Below are 18,827 nucleotides of genomic sequence, written 5' to 3' on the forward strand. Positions count from 1 at the left end.
ATCTCTTTACAGTCACATTATTCAATAATTTCAAATCTTTATGATACGATGTAGGTGCCAAGAATACAGGTGGTAGTTAAAACGCTACATAACATACTCCAGACCATCCAGCTGGTAATCGGTAATAACCTCTATTTCCACATACAAAGTAAGTGTTATGAGAGGCAAGAAATGTACTATTATTTAAACCATCAATATTCAATACAATAATACAATCACTAACACCTACAGGGATATGGCCTACACTCTGTACACATAAATCTGCTTGTGCTTGGGCCACTGAAATCACAAATTTTTCGCTGCCAACAGTGTCTCTAGTGTTCGTAAAGATATAAGGCGTTGAATCATTGTCCGGTCGATATTCTTCCCACTCCCATATAGTTCCGTTGGCTTGTGGATAGCCTTCTTTATCCTGATGGCATTCTTTATTCAGTCTGAAAAGCAATCTGCCCACTGTAAGCTTTCTCGTGGCAAAAAGCAAAGTGTACCATGCTCGACAAGAGCCATTATGAGAAAAAGGGAGAGGTATGAACGGTGTTCCCCCCTTCTTCTGATGTGCTGGCATCATCCCACATATCCAACAGTTGGTAGCATTAGTAGCTATGTGGGTATGGTGCAGCATCTGAATGAAAGTGTTATTCAAATACGACTGTCGATGCTTCAACTCTTGATATAGGAGTATATAAAAGAAATGCTCATCTGGGACTGGAGTGGAAACAACATACAGCTCACGGGCAGGAATTTCATCCTCGACAAACCACGTGATTGTAGCAACAACTGCTACAGCAGCAATGAACCCTACAGAACAAAAAATCTTCTTCTTATCCATTTGAACATATGTACAAACAGTATCTTCCTGACACTAAAGTGTTGTCAGAACTCTTCCCCCTAGGCAGCCGTTGATTTCTTCACCAGCAGGCCAAGACGAGTGTCGCACTCGCTACACTAATGCAGGGCTGATCCCCCCTTGCCTCATCGGCTCTCCGTTTCACTGACCTAGGGACCGTTCTCACAACTTATCACACAATTGCAGGCTCTTTCCTTGGTCGCAGATTATATCTTCTTACTCCAGGGACTGTCGGGTCCGGGAAGAACTCCTCAGATTCGTCAGGTACCACAGCACGGCCTTTCTCTGCAGTCAGAATTTCTCGTTGGTCGGTCAATACAGCAGGCTCCACCAGTCCGGGTTGCACCTTCCGGCAATGCACAGAATGAATCCAATTCTTCCGGTTGGTGACTCGTACAGCTGTTCTTGTAGCAAGGAGAACCTGCTCGGGACCACACCACCTCGGCTCCAGACTGCTTGACCTCTCGAAGGACCTTATAAGGACAAAATCGCTGGGCCGGAGATTATGGCCTGCCCCTGTGGACCGGTCCGGGAGTGCTTCTCGAACCTGTTGATGAATGGAAACCAAACTGTCAGTTAATTGTGCCAAATAGTCATTCATTAAAACACAAGGTACATCATACACTGAGCTTGGATTGGGCACTCCCCATACATTCATGGGACACCCAAACACTATCTCATAGGGCGTAAGGCCTGTCCGAGAGTGCGGTACCGATCTGATAGACAATAATGCCAAAGGCAAGGCTTCTGGCCAAGTCAAAGAAGTAGAAGCCTGTATTTTTGCGATTTTAAGCTTTAGAGTACCATTGTACTTTTCCACCAATCCTGCTGATTGCGGGTGGAACACTGCATGAAATTTCTGTGATATTCCCATTCCTTTCAGAACATACTTAACAACGTCCGCTATAAAATGGGGCCCGTTGTCACTCTACAACAATCTACAAACACCGTATCGAGGAAAGAATTCCTTCAATAACACCTTTGCCGTAGTCATTGCAGTATTGTCCTTCGTAGAGTATGCTTCAATCCATTTACTGAATGCACAAACCACAACCAGGACATATTTCAGATTATTACAGTGTTCCAGCTGAATATAATCCATTTGCAATACTTCAAAAGGTGCAGTAGGTGTGGCAAATCCTTCTGCTGGAGTTCGTGTCCCTTTTCCTGGATTGTACTTAAGACAAATCATGCAGGTCTGTACTACTCTCTTAGCCGTGCTAGCAATCTCTGGATGCTCCCAAACTTGCGTAAGCAATTTCACAATTGCCGAAGCTCCAACATGTGCTAGCCCATGTGCCAACTGAACCATAGGTTGTACAAAGGCTGTGGGTAACTTCCACTTATCCATCTGTTTATTTCTCCAGCAACCTTCATCATCCAACTCTCCATCCTTGGACCATTGCTCCCGTTCTTTGTCAGAAGCAGTCCTCTGTATCTCTAGCACCTCCTTCCTAGCATCGTGCCACCGCTCGGCTTGTGACTTCACAACGTACATTGGAGTGGAGTCAGGCTGCATCACGGTTTCACGTGCTACTCGGTCTACAAAAGCATTTCCTTGTCCCACTTTATCTGTCACTTTCTTGTGTGCGCTGCATTTCACTATGGCTATCTTCTTTGGATAAGTCAATGCAGTCAAAAGATTATGCACTAACTCTCCATACATTATCTGTGCTCCATGTGATGTCAAAAAGCCCCTTTCCTTCCACAGCAATCCGAAATCATGCGCTACTCCGAAAGCATAGCGGCTGTCCGTATAGACATTCATACATAATCCTGCACTAAGCTCACATGCTCGTGTCAACGCTATCAGTTCTGCTGCTTGAGCTGAGTTCTGCGGTATGTGTGCTGTCTCCACTATTGTGTGTAGCGTAGTAATTGCATATGCTGCTGAGGTAGTCCCATCTGGTAACTTCAAGCTAGACCCATCCACCCACAGTTCTCCATCCACATCTGTAAAGGGCGTATCCTGCAAATCAATACGCCCTTTGTCTGTTCCTCAGTCACAAAGACACAGTCATGTGTTTCTTGCACCTCAGGCTGAGTCACCGGAAATGGCAACAACGTGGCTGGGTTTAGTGTTGCACATCTCTTTAGTGTAATATGAGGAGCCAACAACGTTAGTTCATATCCTGTTAGACGAGCACTAGTTAAGTGCTGTGTCTTTGTCTGATTCAAAAGGGCATCAACAGCATGGGGGACCAACACCAACAGCTTATGAGATAACACAATCCCCTCACTCTGACGTATTGACACAGCTGTCGCTGCAACCGAGCGAAAACAACCAGGCAGCGCTCGAGCAACAGGATCAAGTACTGCCGAGAAGTATCCGCAAGGGCGTTGTTTATCACCGTGCATCTGTACTAACACTGATAATGCGCATCCATCTCTCTCATGTACGTATAATGTAAAAGGCTTTGTGTAATCAGGAGTGCCTAACACTGGTGCTGAACAAAGGGCCTGTCGTAATTGCTGGAAAGCATTCTCACACTCATTTGTCCAGGGAAGGGGAACTGGAGTATCCTTTGTCAAAAGCGCTAACAGTGGTTTAACTATGTGTGAAAAACCCAGTATCTACTGTCTGCAAAAGGAAGTGAGACCCAAGAAAGCTTGAACATCTTTCTGCGTAGTGAGTGTTGGTGTTTCCAAAATTGCTTGAATACGATCTGGTGTAAGTGCACGCCCCTCCTTAGACAAAAGGTGACCTAAGTAGGTTACCTTTGGTCCACAATATTGCAATTGCTTCTTCAATACTTTGTGATTCTGTGATGCCAGGAAAGCAAGCAAAGACAATGTACACTTCTCACATTGTTCAGGGGTATCAGCCACCAACAAGATGTCATCGACATATTGTATAAGCGCCACACCTTCAGGTAGAATGAAATAATCCAATTGTCGTTTCAGCGCTTGGTAATAAATGCTGGGACTCTCAGTATAGCCTTGAGGAACTCTACAAAATCTGTACGATCGATTATTCAAAGTGTATCCGAAAAGATATCGGCTATCAGGATGAATAGGGATCGAAAAGAAAGCGTTCTTCAAGTCTATAAAAGAGAACGTGGTTGCAGTTGGTGGAACCAGAGTAAGAAGTGTCGTAATGTCAGAAACCACTGGATATTGAGGTATCACTATCTTATTCACCTCCCGTAAATCGATAATAAATCAATAGATCCTAGTGTCAGTGTCTTTCTTCAAAATCGGTAGTATAGGACATTTTACACACATTGTATGGAACCTCTTCTACAACCCCCACTTTAATGAGATCCTGCACAATCTGTGTAAGCGCCTCTTCCCCCTCCTGTGAGATACGATACTGAGGCAGGCATGGTAACCCAGCTCCCTCCTTTACACTAATGTGCACCGGGGGAATGACCATCTGTCCCACATCAGTATCTGAAGTAGCCCACAACGTACGAGGTAAAGAGGCCAATGCAGTATCTTCTTTAATCGTACACACCCTCTCCATTGTCGGATAGTTGTCGTTCAAAATAACACGTACTCCTTCAGGGGAGCAACGTATTGTGGCCCGAAAATGCTTGAGCATATCCAAACCCACAATGTTATCAGGCGTGTTTGGGGAGAGCAAGAATGGATATGGTGCAACAAACTTATCTACGTGAAGTGCAAGAGGTTGTGATAGTGGGCTAAGGGAAGGCATTCCATTGAACCCTATAGATGCATTTGTTAAGCCAGACAGGGGAGCCTTCTGAACCAATTCTTTAGACAAAGCGGTACGAGCAGCTCCTGCATCAACCAGAAACCGATCAGTAGAACGCAAAACATGTGCTGTAACATAAGGACCCCTCTGATCTACTGGCCCTTCGACTGATTCCTTACCCCATCCTACGCAATCCTATGCATATTGTGAATCATGACATTCAGGACGTGCATAATCAGATATTTGGCATTGATTCCGTCGATCAAAGACATTAGACCCATCTTGCGGTCGCATATTAGAATCAAACCTAGCACAATCATTCGTGTTGCCCTTGGGGCCTGAAAAGCCCCCTCTATTTCTCATCAGCCCTTGACCACGCTCTTGCCACTGTGCGCGCAACAATGGACACTCCCTAGCCCAATGGCCCCTCTGCCTGCAATACGCACATTGATCCCTAGCCAAATCCGAACGATCAAAGGAAGAACCAAAAGAGCCTTGACCACCCTTATCAGTACCTCTACGGGCGGTCCGTACACTTGTGCTAACATAACCTTCGTTTTCAAATCGTTAGACTTCTTCTCTTCATTACTCTTCGCTTCTAATTCCTGACGCTCATAATACTGAGCCATCGTCAGGAGGGATGCCGGAGACAAAGTCGTCCAGGAGCTTTCACTCGCTTTTAACCAAGCTGCCACTCCTGGCAATAAATTCGAAACATACTTATCAACAAAAAGATGTCGGCCCGTGTCGTCCATAAGCGACTGACCGCTAAAATCATGAAAAGTTTCCTCTAATCGCGTAAAGAAATCTGAAACCGATTCATCTACCTTCTGCTTACACAACGCTAACATAGTCCAATCAATCTTTGTAGGGGGGGATAATCGTTTTTAGCTTAGTCAAAATGGAAGCAGGAAGATCTAAAATCGACTGGGGTGGTTTTTGCGCAGGTTTCCTGTCTCTATCCTCATCCTCAAGATCCGCCCATTTTGCCTTAAAGATTACGAAATCATCTACTTTCCGCACAGATCTCGACATATCGGGGGTAATAAAAGCCCAAAAAATAAATCAATATCAGCTAGGGTCATAGTACAAGAATTTAGGGCCCCCTCAACTTCCTCATAAAAGGCAGCAGGATTCTTTCGTGGATCAGGTAGTGCAGCTTTTAATGCCATAACATCCGCTCTATTCCAAGGAGTATAAACCCAATTATAAATGAAATACCCTTTAGCATCAGGAGAAGTTTTGTCCGACTAGTACCCGCTCCTTTAGGAGGAACATACAAAGGCGCTGCCTCTCGCATCGGCTTAACATGTACTAGGTCGGTCTTATCTGAATGAAGAATAGATGACTGCTTCCCGCCGCCGCTCGGATTCGTTTTCTCCTCTTCCGCCTTCCTTTTGCGCGCTTCAACCCATAGCCGCAACATCTCGTCCCGCAACGCAAACAGCCATCAAACCGCGTCAGGCACCTGAGAAGGAAGAAAAAGACCTTTACGCAATTCTTTAGAATCAGCTACCACATCATCAGGTTCAAGAACATCGGAATATTTCCGAAAGGATGTAACAACTTCATGAGAAAGAGTCTCGGCAAAATATAATTTCTTCCTATTCTGCCATCCTTCAAAAGACTGCATTAACTCAGGAAGAGAAACAGTAGCCTTGTTAGCTCGATAAGCGATCTTTCGGAGGTCAGTCAATCGATCGTTCGAAAACATAGACCGCGTATCCACCTTTTCTGGGGGTGATCCAGAATCCTGACCTCCCCCTCTTGGAGCGGACGGACCAGCGTACGGAGGCGGAGAGCGATCTAATAACGAAAAATCATCATCATGTTTATTAAGGACAGGATAAAGAGGCTGTCGAACAGCATACTGGCCAGATATCTGCAATCGACGTTCCTTTTCCTGTTTTTCTTCTAAGTCCTTTGCTTCACTCTTTTTCAAATCTTGCGCTCTCTCACGTTCACTCTTTCGTTGTTCCTTCTCAATCAGTGCTTTCTCACGTTTCTCGCGCTCACGCACTTCTTTCACCCACATACGCACACATTCAAACATGTCTTGCATCGCTCGTGGCTTACACATACACTGCTCCACATACTCGATTTTTTGCAAATCAAATGATCCATACAGAGGCCACCGTAACTCAGGATCCTTTTTCGTGTATTTTCTCCATAATGTGCTGCAAATTATAGAGGAAAGACCAAATTTCACATACATATCCCTATTCTGCGTTGCTTCCGGGGGAGCCGGCTGTGATTCCTGAAGTCTTAACCGGTCACTTCCAAAACAGCAGCACCACTTACGGAGTGCGCTAAAAATAGGCATGTCAAAAAGAGTGCAAAATATGCATTATTATAATCAAAATGGCACTTAAAACGTTGCGCCTCTCAAATCCAAAGGTCAGGAGAAATATCTCCACATTGCCTTGCTATATGTGTTGCAACGCATATATCCCAAATCCAAAAACAAATATGACTAGTCACACCAAACAAATTAGTCACAGCAAGCGTATCCTAAAACTGCCTTGCCAACCCAGACTACCAAAGGCTCGCAGCAAGTACCGTACAACAGTTCTTACCAATCAAGAGCGTCCAGATTCCACTGTCAAGTTCCTAATTCGCCCAAACGGCCACTGCACGGCAAACCGACAGAAGAGGTCTCAGTCGAGGACCGGCGCCACCCAGATGGTCGGATCGGAAGGGAAGGAAGAAAACCTCAGGATGCCAGGACTAAATGCGCCGCTGGCAGTGATCACGTCCCCGGCAAGGTTCCAATCCTTCGTCACGACCAATCCTTCGAGCATCCGAGTCGCCGATGAGCCCCACGTGTTGGGCGCCAATTGATGAGTACAGGCCTCAGCAAGGCCTGAGAGTGCAATGGGTTCGCCCTTCTGTGCACGAAGTCCTCAGACTATACAAAGAATTTGGCACGGAAACTGAAAATACAAAAACATAGTTTAAAAAACGTTTAAAGGTGGTGCTACAGCCCACACAACACTCTACAGTATTGTACAAGGTAGCACAAAGAACTCGAGCACACAGTCCCCTTTTATACACAAAGAAAGGGCTCATAAGTAGGCGGGTACAATTCAAGACATGATTTACAACCATATATGAACGTTTCTGAACATGATCAATACATGGGTGGAGTTAACGGTTCTTGAGGCCCGCGGAAATGCACATTCCTATCTACGCTAATCAAAGACAGACGTGACTTGTACTGAGCCTGCGCTGGACGCACAAAGGGCTATTTATAGCTTGTTGCTGGGCAAACTTCAAGGGTCACTAGCATAGAATTAGGACTCGCCACGTGACGGGCACATGGCAATATGTAGCAGACAAAATGGAGGGCAGAAAACAAAATGGAGTCTGGTCGTATCAAAAGTTTGAGCGGGAAACGCGCAAATAAATCACAATATCATGTCTGTAGCTAATGCTTAACATTATCGCTGTTTTATTTACAACACATGGAAACATGCCTGCACAGTGCAGTAGTTCAAAGTTCAAACCCTTCCGCTCACTTACTCGTGAACAAAAACCACACAGTGTTTGTTAGTTTTAAAGTTTTATTTTCAAATAAGAAATAAAAAAACGCTTTCTTCATTTTTAATAGCGCAGTATTGCAAGCGAGCACTGGTGATGAGATAGATGACGTTAAAGTTTAAACAACATTCCCTTGAATCAATATAACTTAACACATCAAATTATTAGAATAACTGTGCGGGAGCCCCCACCTTCTTTAAAGTACTTAAAGTACTGCTGGTGATGAGGAGTAGGTGGTGAATTGTCCTTTTGGCAGAAGGGCAATGGAATCTTCTGTCTGTAATTATAAAAATGGTGCACGTTAAAAAGCAAGCATTCATCACTTGTGCCAAAAAATGTAGCATTTAATGGCTAACCATATAAAAGGTTATCACCCTCCCCGAAACCGTCACTTTTTTTCATTCCCAATAATTAAAAATTGGTTATGTATTAACATTTTCTTTCATTACGAGACGACATAGGGGGTGGTGTATGGCATCTGAAAATATGACATGTTTTTTCTAGACGTCACAAAATCGGATGCGGCACCTAACACCAGTGCCAGGGCCAGCAGTGCGGAGGGGTCCACTCCAGGTGATGCGGCTGCGCCACAACAAGTGCCACCAGGAGGAGGAAGGCTCAACGGCGGCGGACGGTGGTAAGTTATTATACTCCTTCCTTATTGACATTTTTGAGTAGGCTCGCAAAGGAGTGTATGATGTACTGTACAGTAGACAGTACACTTGTACAAGTACACTGTACTGTTTAGAATAGTTACTAATTTAGAACTACATTTTTGCCAATCACGGAGAAGACAGTCAACCTTGTCTTAGCCATCGCATTAGCTGCGGTAGTTCTCGGGTAAGCAATGGCCTCCTCTATGACTTCAACTCAGCTGGGAAACTTTTATCGTGAAGCCAAGTCATATCAGATGAAGTTGAGGGATGTGAAGAATGAAAAGGGAAAGAAGGGCGAAAGGAAGGACGAGTCGTAACATTTATGACTGTAAGGAACGATACGTGTTTTTGAATGCAGGCAGAGGTGGCTGATAGGAAGAAATCACATGCATGGCTGCTTGAAGCAAGGATGGCTGGAGGAGAAAGAAAATGTGACTGCCTGTGTGGGTGAATCAGAGAAAATGCATGTGTGGTGTGCATTGTAATATATCATTTGTGTCAAACTCAAATGCAAGTCAAGACGGTGGTTTACCAAATAAAATGAAAAGGGTGTTAGTTGGTTGTTGAGAAAAAGTAAACTTGGTACAGTTGAGACATTAAGAAGAATGATAGATGTTTACTTTGGGAGCCTGGATGGTATCTTCTTCTTCCTTATAGATAGCAGAGGTGTATGTAGTAGAGCAGACGCTCAGTGGATGAAGAGTGTTACTTTGAACAGCATGTCCGTGCCAGAGTAGAAAAGCTGAGGAAATCCAAATACTAGAAGTTGTGATTATTCAGAAATATTCCCTTGACTAACAGTACAGTAGTTTACTTTGCAAGCACAGCATATATTGTCAATGTATTGTATAGTTGACATTATATCAAGTAAAGTCCCTTCCCCTGGCAATTATGGGTACCACACTCACTCCCTATGTTATTAATTTTCTTTCAGCCGTGTCATGGGTGGACTATCGCTGTTGTTCACTCAATCTATCAAAAAAAAGCACCTACAGCCATCCATCATATAAGCAAAGATCATGTAATCGGCAGGATATAGGAACAGAAATGAATAATCTTAATTTTCCTTTTGTAGTAGTCAAGGCCCAGGGGGGCAGTGCGAAATATAAATTACATTGAGCAGTAGCCCTTGATGTAACCGAATATGGCCAGTGCCACCCCTATAGAAAAGTAATAGCTTCCCTATCACCACCTCCATGTACTGCTTAAAGTAATGCGAGTCTGCGTCTTCATTGCTTGTGTCTGTTTTTCTTGGGTGCAAGCTGAGTGAGCTGGCATTATGCTGCCGGCTAGGCTACCACAAGTTCACGTACAAGTAATTTGTTTTGCAAAACAAGAGAAAAAAAGAAGAAAACTGGTGTAGTCTCTGACTCTCTGACTATGTAGTAGTGAGTCCATAGTGCTGCTAGCAGAATTCCTGAAACTCCCACTAATGTCACAGGCCTACAAAGACGGCGAAAAGATACATGCCAACATGTTATACAGTGCTTGCAAGTTTCTAGTGTTACTGACTGTGAGACAACTTTCTGATGAATTATTTTGAGTTAATGTTAAATACTATTGGCTACAGTATTTTTCTTTCTTTCTTCATATAGATGCTCCGCAACAAAAGCTCACACGGAAGGAGATGGCTGTCCGGGCCAGGGCCCGTAAGCTGTATGCATTTGCGCTGAATATCAGCGGCTGTGGGCTCGGGAGCAGGACGAGGAGGCGGCAACTACTGCATCCTCCTCCAGTGCCTTCGGGTCCACCAGCCAGCAGCCTCCAGCTACATGGCACCATAGACCGACAGCCTCCCGCCGCCACCGCACAGCAGCAAAAACAACTGCTGCCCCTCCAGAGCCTGGAGGACACGTGTGCGCCGCCTCAGAAAAAGATGGACCTCCTGGAGCGCTTGGCTGAGAAACAACAAACACCAGATGCAGGACCTCCGCAAAGAGCTACAGGACCTCCGCAAAGAGCTGTCGGACCACCTGTCTACAGGACACCGCCGGAGGAAGTGACTGTCACTTGCCCCTTTTTTAAAGACTGTTGGGGTGTGGCAATTGGGAGTTGGGGAAAGGGACCTTGTTTGGGGTTATGGAGGGGGTGAGTTGGGTTAGTTTATTTTTGTTAGGGGAAATATATTCATTTATTTTACATGCTTAAACATAGTATACACGTTCATATTATTTTGTGTGGTGGTGGGCGGGGGTTACTGTACGTTTGGTTTCTTCAAACTTACCAGCATGAATTATCTAAACGTCCAAAAATGTACAAAAGTGCCACTAACAGAGTTAGTGAATTCAATTGCCCTAGTAGTACTTTACTAGTACTACTGTCAGTCTCTCCTCTCCTCCGAGTCCTAGCCCAAACCATTATTCTACCTCCCCAAAATGCTTATCTTACCTGTGATTCGTGTTTTAGAATAGGTCTAGGCACAGGGCTAGCTGCATGGCAAATGGCGATTAATGTTGGGTGTTGACTTTAATCCTGGACGGATGAAATATCATCGTTGTGCTGGTAGTAGTAGTGGTACACACTGGCAGTAGCAGCATATGAAAAAAAAGCAAATGAAACATTGAGTGGCCTGAGCGTAGCATTAGAAACAGTACAGTAGAGAACAGTGCCATAAATTGTAGCCTAAGCAGTGCTAAAGTATTCAAAAATATAAGTACTAGTTGTGTGGAGTATGGCTACTATAAGAAGTAGTATTAAGGCAAAGGACACAGCAACGTAAGCATTAAGCATTCGATTTGTCACGTGTAGGAGGAGGATGTTGTTGATGATCAATCCACGATGGCGCACATGAAATTCTGATTCAAATGATTTTTCTTTTGCTTTGACCTTATCCTCCCCAGCAAGTGTGTGGAATTCATTGTTGTCATTTAGTCACACCTCAATGAAAAAACCACACAGCCTGGGGGAAGAGGGTTAGGGTTTGAAAATTGGATGGGAATGGGGGTTTTTGGGAAAGTTTTGTGGAGAGAGGAAAAAAAACACAGCATGGACAAACAATAAATGAAGAAAAAACAATCTTTGGATTCGAAGATATCCATAAATCTTTTAAGGGACATAAAGGAAGTGCACTACTGCATGCATGAAGTTGTTTGCTAAATGGATTGTTAGGTTACTGAATAGTGCTAACTACAAATTACTAGTAGTAACTATGAAGAAACAATTTGACAGTATAGGGCTGCAGTAATTATGCAATTTCACTTGCCTCTCTGCCCTCAGAGAGAATAAACACTTATTAGTACATTAAATTAGTTACAAAAATAGCAAAGAAACTTATGAAATAGCTGGAGGGATGAATTTGAAGCAGAGAGCAAACAAACGCACAGAGTCACACTCGTAGAAGTTCAAGTTCACAAGAATAACATTTAAAAGATAAGGAGAAGTGAAAAGGATACTGTAACTGTATGTTGTAGTTGTCCTGTTGAATGCATTCAGCCATTCCTCTTCTTCGCGTTACTCCTCCATTCCATCTGACGCTCTGTCGATCAATCTTGGTGACCAGACACACTGTCCACTTCCTGCCTGATGCGGAATTCCGGACCGATAATGGTAAGCCGGAAGTAATCATTTGTTCCATGGCACAGGCTAAAAGCCGGCCTGTAATTGTTGATGGAAAAACTGGAAGTGATATTAAAACGCCACAGAGAAAAAATGTATAAGGTATGCCGTGCAGTGCAAACATAACACTTTCAGTTTCAGAGGTGACAGTATTACATACAAGCATCATTTCGAAAGTGCGTACCCTGAGTCTCCTTTTCAAGGATGAGGTAAATCGAGCCAAAACGCACTCTGAAACTAGGCCCAAACCAAAAACACCCCTTTTCCACCATGGATTTTATCCAAACCACTTGCAATTAAAATTAGACATTCCCAGCAGTGCTCCCAGACCCCTCAACCCACCCCAGAAATGGAGAACACCCCCAAACAGCCCCCCAAAAACACGCAGGAGTGCTATCCTCAGTGAGGCCTACCTTTAAATCGTGCCAAACGCGCTCTGCAACTAGGCCCAAACCCCCCTTTTCCACCATGGATTTTCTTCAGACTACTTGCAATCAAAATTAGACCTTCCAAGCAGTGCTCCCAGACCCACCAACCCACCCCCAAAAACCTAGAACCCCCCCAAACAGCCCCACAAAAACACGCAAGTGAGCTAAACAAGAAAAAAAAGTTACCATGGATTTTCTCCAAATCACTTGCATCCAATATTAGACCTTCCCAGCAGTGCCCCCAGACCCCTCAACCCACCCCCAAAAAAGTAGAACACCCCCAAACAGGCCAAAAGCAAAAATGGAAAATGCCACACTTAGAAAATCTACAGAGGCCTACCTGAAAATCGCTCCAAACGCGCTCTGCAGCTAGGCCCTAACCCCCTTTTCCACCATGGATTTTCTTCAAACCCCTTGCAATCAAAATTAGACCTTCCCAGCAGTGCTCCCAGACCCCTCGACCCACCCCCAGAAATGGAGAACACCCCCAAACAGTGCCCCAAAAACACGCAGGAGTGCTATCCTCAGCGAGGCCTACCTTTAAATGGTGGAATGGCGAGAAAGCTAACCCTCTGATAATACTTTTCAATATCATGTAATGTGTTATGGGTCGCCATAATGTCCATGTCCTTTTCTTCTATCATCTGTATCTGGGTGACACAATGTTTCTCCGCTGATGAAGATGGTAAAATTCCCTTTAACCCTGACAGTCATCATGTATGCATCCATACACTGAAATAACAACGGGGGGAGGTAGAGTAAAGAGATAGGATTCCTACTCCACAGGCACTGATAATTAAACAAGGAGAATCCTACTTCCAGTGTACACCACAGGGTGGGGGACACTCAGTGTTGTGTAAAATACCCCTCACACACCAACAGGCCCCTTGGTGTCATGCTTCATCATCGGGGTCTTCGCACCCCGCTAAAGGGATGCGGCACGCTGCGACCTGCGACTACGCGGGAGCGTTGACAAGGTTGATTATGTGTGGTGTGTGTCAAGTGCAGGTGGGGGAATATATGTGAGTGAAGGGTGTGGTGAAAAATTAAAAAGTACCTGGCTAGTGGGTGGTGTGAAAAAACTTTATTCAGAACCCCTAGCTGGTGCTATTAAAAAGTGTGCAAAAAGGCGAGGTCAGTTGTCTTAATTAGGGACAGAACCTCTGGTGTGCGTCGACATGTTTCGGAACTGGTGTTCCTTCTTCAGGACGGGGCACAACTTCCCAACCCTACTCACGTATTTCTATATAAAAAAATGTTATCTACAAAATTAATATGAAAAGTGATAACAATCTCCCGGAGGCTAACAATGTGCCTACAGCGGTATTTGTTGGTTCATGCAATTGCATGCCCTGCAAAAAAGAAAAACCCAAATTGAGTTTGGTTATCACACAGGATTGGCTCAATAAGGTGCAGTCACCTGGAGCCCCAAACATTTAATTAGACCTGTAAGAAAAGGGACACACATAACACACAAACATAGAGAACACACTTATGGTTTTTGTATTTGTTCTGTCAGACATACTTGTAATCACTGTTGTATATTGCATCATGAGCATATCCAGAACATCAAGGTAGGTAGGTGGATCCACAATCTGTGAGGGTAAAGAGTGGTTTTCAGTGTTTTTACTCTATTTACTCACAGTTCAACTCCACACTGAGAAAGGGATATCTGGGAGTTGTTTCCTGTAATATACTCACGAAATCCGCCTGAATTGGCCTCCTTCTACCACCCTGTGCTGCTCCGCTGTCAATGCGTTAGCCAGCAAGCATTGTGGTATATATTGGCCATTCAGGTGTTGTTGGATTGGTTAATTGGCGGACATAGGCAGTAGACCATATATGGGACATCCGTGTCACAGCCTATCGTGAGCATGTTCACGGTCTAAATGTTACATGTATTGGCCATGCCTCGTCTCATTCGTTAATTACCGGGTTGTTTTACAGACCAAATAAGGAGTTTCCGCGTCTCTGCCTATCATGCGCCCGGACACGAGTTCCTCCTGACGAGTGTTGTTTGTTGAGCATGCCCGGTGGAAAAGTGTTCCGTTTCAGACGCGCGCATGCGCAAATCGCGTTTGTCCCGGTTTGTATGTTCATCGCGCTTGCGCAATTAGACGGATAGTCATTATGCCTTTCAGACACATTTCCAGTTTACCGCATGCCTCGGTAATTAATTTGTTTATTCAATTACCGGGGTTTCATGGTTATTTTTGGCTTCAGGCAATGGACAAATAAAGTCAGGGGGAATTTATAAGACAGTAGATACATACATTTCAAAAAGGGGGGTACTGTAAGGGTCATTTTGTGATATCATTGTTTCATTCTCCATGATGAGAAAAAAACCTATTTGATCCATGTTTGTTAGTCCCTTCTTTTCATGAAACAGATAAAAGGCCCTTTTCATTGTGTGTATTATATTCCTGATGTTTATCCAGTGACTTGGCTCCATGGAATATCGTCATTGAGACCTATGATGTGGGTTCCCAAGCGAAACACCCATCGTTGTTCCTTTTGAAACAAGCCTGTTTAGTCGCATAGTCGCAGGTCGCAGCGTACCGCATCCCTTTAGCGGGGTGCGAAGACCCCGATGATGAAGCATGACACCAAGGGGCCTGTTGGTGTGTGAGGGGTATTTTACACAACACTGAGTGTCCCCCACCCTGTGGTGTACACTGGAAGTAGGATTCTCCTTGTTTAATTATCAGTGCATCCATACACATCATTGCTAATGGTATTCAACATTGGCATTGTGTACATTCTTATTCATGGTTCCCTTGCCTCCTTCGCACATTCTTGGTTCCCACCTCTCCCCACATTCTGCAATTGTGTGGCTGAGGGGCTATGCCTTAGTGGATGGTTTGTCTACATGTTACCACAGTTACTTGTGTTGTCGTGTCTGGTAGGTGTGCATGTTGGTTGGCATGTTGTATGTGAGTTTGTTACGTGTGCATTCCCACAGCTGTGAGTTGTATGATTGTGGAGTTGAGGTGTGCGGTGTGTTCCGTTGTAACTTACAAATGAGCAGTGTATTACCATGGTTGCCATCCTGAAAGCGCTGGTTAAGGATGGACTGTCTGAAGATGTAGGAATCATGCACACTGCCTGGGAAGTTGGCAACAACATTGGTGAACAGTCCCTGGTGGTCCACTATTGCCTGCACATTGATGGAATGTGTGTGCTTTCTGTTGATGCAATTGTATGCAGTGTCGGCAGGGGGCACAAGTAGGACATGTGTGCAGTCAATTGCCCCCAACACATGCGGGAAGCCAGCTAAGGTGTAGAAGCCTTGCTTGGTCTCCAGCTGTTCCTGCGCAGTGTGGGTAAGTGAAGGTGCTGGGGTATCAAGTTGATGATGGCATCCAAGACAGGAGGAACTTTGATATGGCAGGCTGTGAGACTCCGACTCTGGCAGTTGTTGGTTGGAAGGTACCAGAGGCCAAAAAGTGCAGCACAACCAGCAGCTTTGTCTGCGGAGGGATGTTGGTTGCCCGCTGTGTTGGTACCGTCAGCCTGTGGGCAATGTAGGTCAGGATGCGGAGGATAGTTGTCCTTTTGAGTCTGTAGTGGGCCATGACATCCTCTGGCGTTAAGTCTCAGAGGCTGGTGCATTTCTGGAATGTCCGCTGTCTTGTTCTGCGCTGCTTCGGTGGTAGGGCAGGGTTGGGGTGTCCTGGTGGTGGTGGAGGTGGGTGTTGTGGCCCTCTTGGGTCTCCGAGCTGCTTGATTGGTAGCTCCATGACATCTGTTGGTCTTGAAATGTGGCTCTGGGCTGGGCTCCCTTTATACTGCAGGTTTTTGTCCTACTTAAGACCAGAAAAAAGCAGGTCTTAAGTCCCTGCTGCTAATGTGCCTTATCGCCTGTTTTTGGCCCACATTGCCGATCTGGCTGGCCGTTGAGAATATCGCGAAGTAGTGGTATTGGGAGTTTTTGTACCGGAATGCCTACTCTGCATATGATTAGCGTTAGTTGTCGCTGTCAGCCTTGGCGATGTTTTTAGCGGCAGCTATCGCAGGTAAACTGGCGATGTCGGCTGTTAGCGCAAGCTTGTGAATAGTGTGATAAAGCTATTGCCACTTTCGTGGCAGAAAAAGTGCAGCAAAATCGGCGATGAGTCCTTGAGAATATGCCCCTGCATGTCTCAAACACACACATACACATGCGCGTAGCTTGTGTCTGACTCCATGATGTCTTACAGGAAAGGGGAGAGGACAATAAACCAAGGCCTGGGCTGTGCTTTGGTGAATGTCATGCTTGTGCTGTTTTTGTCTAGTGATGCCTATTTCTCTATCCTTTTCAATTTGCAAGTTCTACTTAACATAGATGGAAAACCAATATCAAAAATCCGACTGTAAAGTTGCCAGTAGTGACTTTTCAGTCAATTTTTGAGTCATACGAATACCCATCTCCTCTTTTCGAGGCGGACACACATTTGTTTATGTGCAAATCTCTGTTCGCTGGATAAGAATTGCCTCTGGATTCCTCTGGAAATGTTTACAACCAGTCTCAAGTTTAAAGCTACTTGTGCAAACATCTTTGCATGTAGATTTACCTTTGTAATTTGCTCAGGCTATGTTTGTTTTATTTTACACAAATACAAGGAGAAGAAAATTGCTGCATTCATCATGCACACAACAGAACTCAACACCAAGAAACACAGAAACCTGTACCATTGTAAAAAACATCATGCTTGATAGCTGTTACTAAAGCTTTGCGTTTTTTGACAGCGGATGGATTTTATTGTTTTCTAGGTGTTTACAACTCCTGTTTTAACCCTTGGGGACAGTGCAGCTGATTTCATCCAATACACACTATCACATCACACATGTGACCTGTGTGGAACGCCACCTCTCTGCTGCTAGGGGGATGAATTACTTCATGCATGTGTGCAGACAAAGACGTCTCTATTTTAATCCGATGAGCAACGAATGAGGCATATTCTGTTACATAATGACCACGCCAGCCAAATGATGACCGTAATGTCAACTCGAGTATGACACACAGTGACATCTGTCTTGAAAATGACGCTTATGTAAAGGGTGCAAAAGAACAAGTGATTGAACATCGGAGGTACTGACAATATGACCTCATTAGTTTAGTGAAAATAATGAGATTTTTATTTGCATACAGCTGTTCTTTTTTAAGACTGTTTGGGTGGAGTCCAGTTGGTAGAGGAGAAAATCATGTCTAGATAACCAAACATTTTTGACTTGGGCTATATCATGTCCTTAGTGGCAAGTTAATAAAGCGTTTGCTGCAAACACTTTTTACCCCTGTATTATGAAAGCATGTTTCCGCAGGTGGCAATGTGTGTCCAAAAAAGTTTGTGTATATTTGTTGTATGGCATTTTATTGCAGTGATGATACATACTATAGTTTTTTGTGCTGTATTTTGTGCTGCATTGTTGCAATCTGAAATCCTGTTGTACTGTTGATTGGTGTTAACTTTAAAAAAAAAACATTTTTGTGTTGTGCCCTGTTATATTTTGATTGTTTTGGTGTGTTGTTTTGTGTATGTTATTGTGTTAGGGTTTTGTTGTTTACATTAAATATGTCAACAAACTCAGCTACAGTTCCAGCCAAAAGCAGCAGATGCTTTAAACCCATTCCGAGCACTACCTCGCGGGTACTGCCGTCGGCCAATGGCCGAAGGAGCCCCGCCCATTCTGTAGAACGCCAGCACTGCGGCAAAAAAAACGCAGCGGTTAAAGTTCCTGTGACGAGCAACCATTTACTACTCTCTAAAGTTCTATTTAGGGCACTATTTAAGACATAGGCCAGATCACAAATTTTTTTTGAATCGTGCAATTTCATGTCTTTGGTGGTATTTTAAGGGAGTGCTCACTTCAAACACCTTTACCCACTGTATTACGTAAACAGGATTCTGGTAGTATGTGATAACACTATTGCGCATATTGTTGTGTGGTATTTTGTTGTGCTTGTGATGTGTTCTGTTGTTTTATGTACTATAGTGTATTTGTGCTGCATTATTGCATTTACATTTTACTGTGTTGTACCGCAGTTATTATGTTACATTTTGTTTTGACTGTTTTTTTTCTGCTATATTTTCATTTTGTAGCTATGTTGCTTTGTACATGCTATTGTGTTATGTTGTATTGGTTTCTTTATACATGTCAACAAA

The sequence above is a fragment of the Lissotriton vulgaris genome, chromosome 3_1, assembly GCF_964263255.1.
Source record: "Lissotriton vulgaris chromosome 3_1, aLisVul1.2, whole genome shotgun sequence".
NCBI lineage: Eukaryota > Metazoa > Chordata > Amphibia > Caudata > Salamandridae > Lissotriton > Lissotriton vulgaris.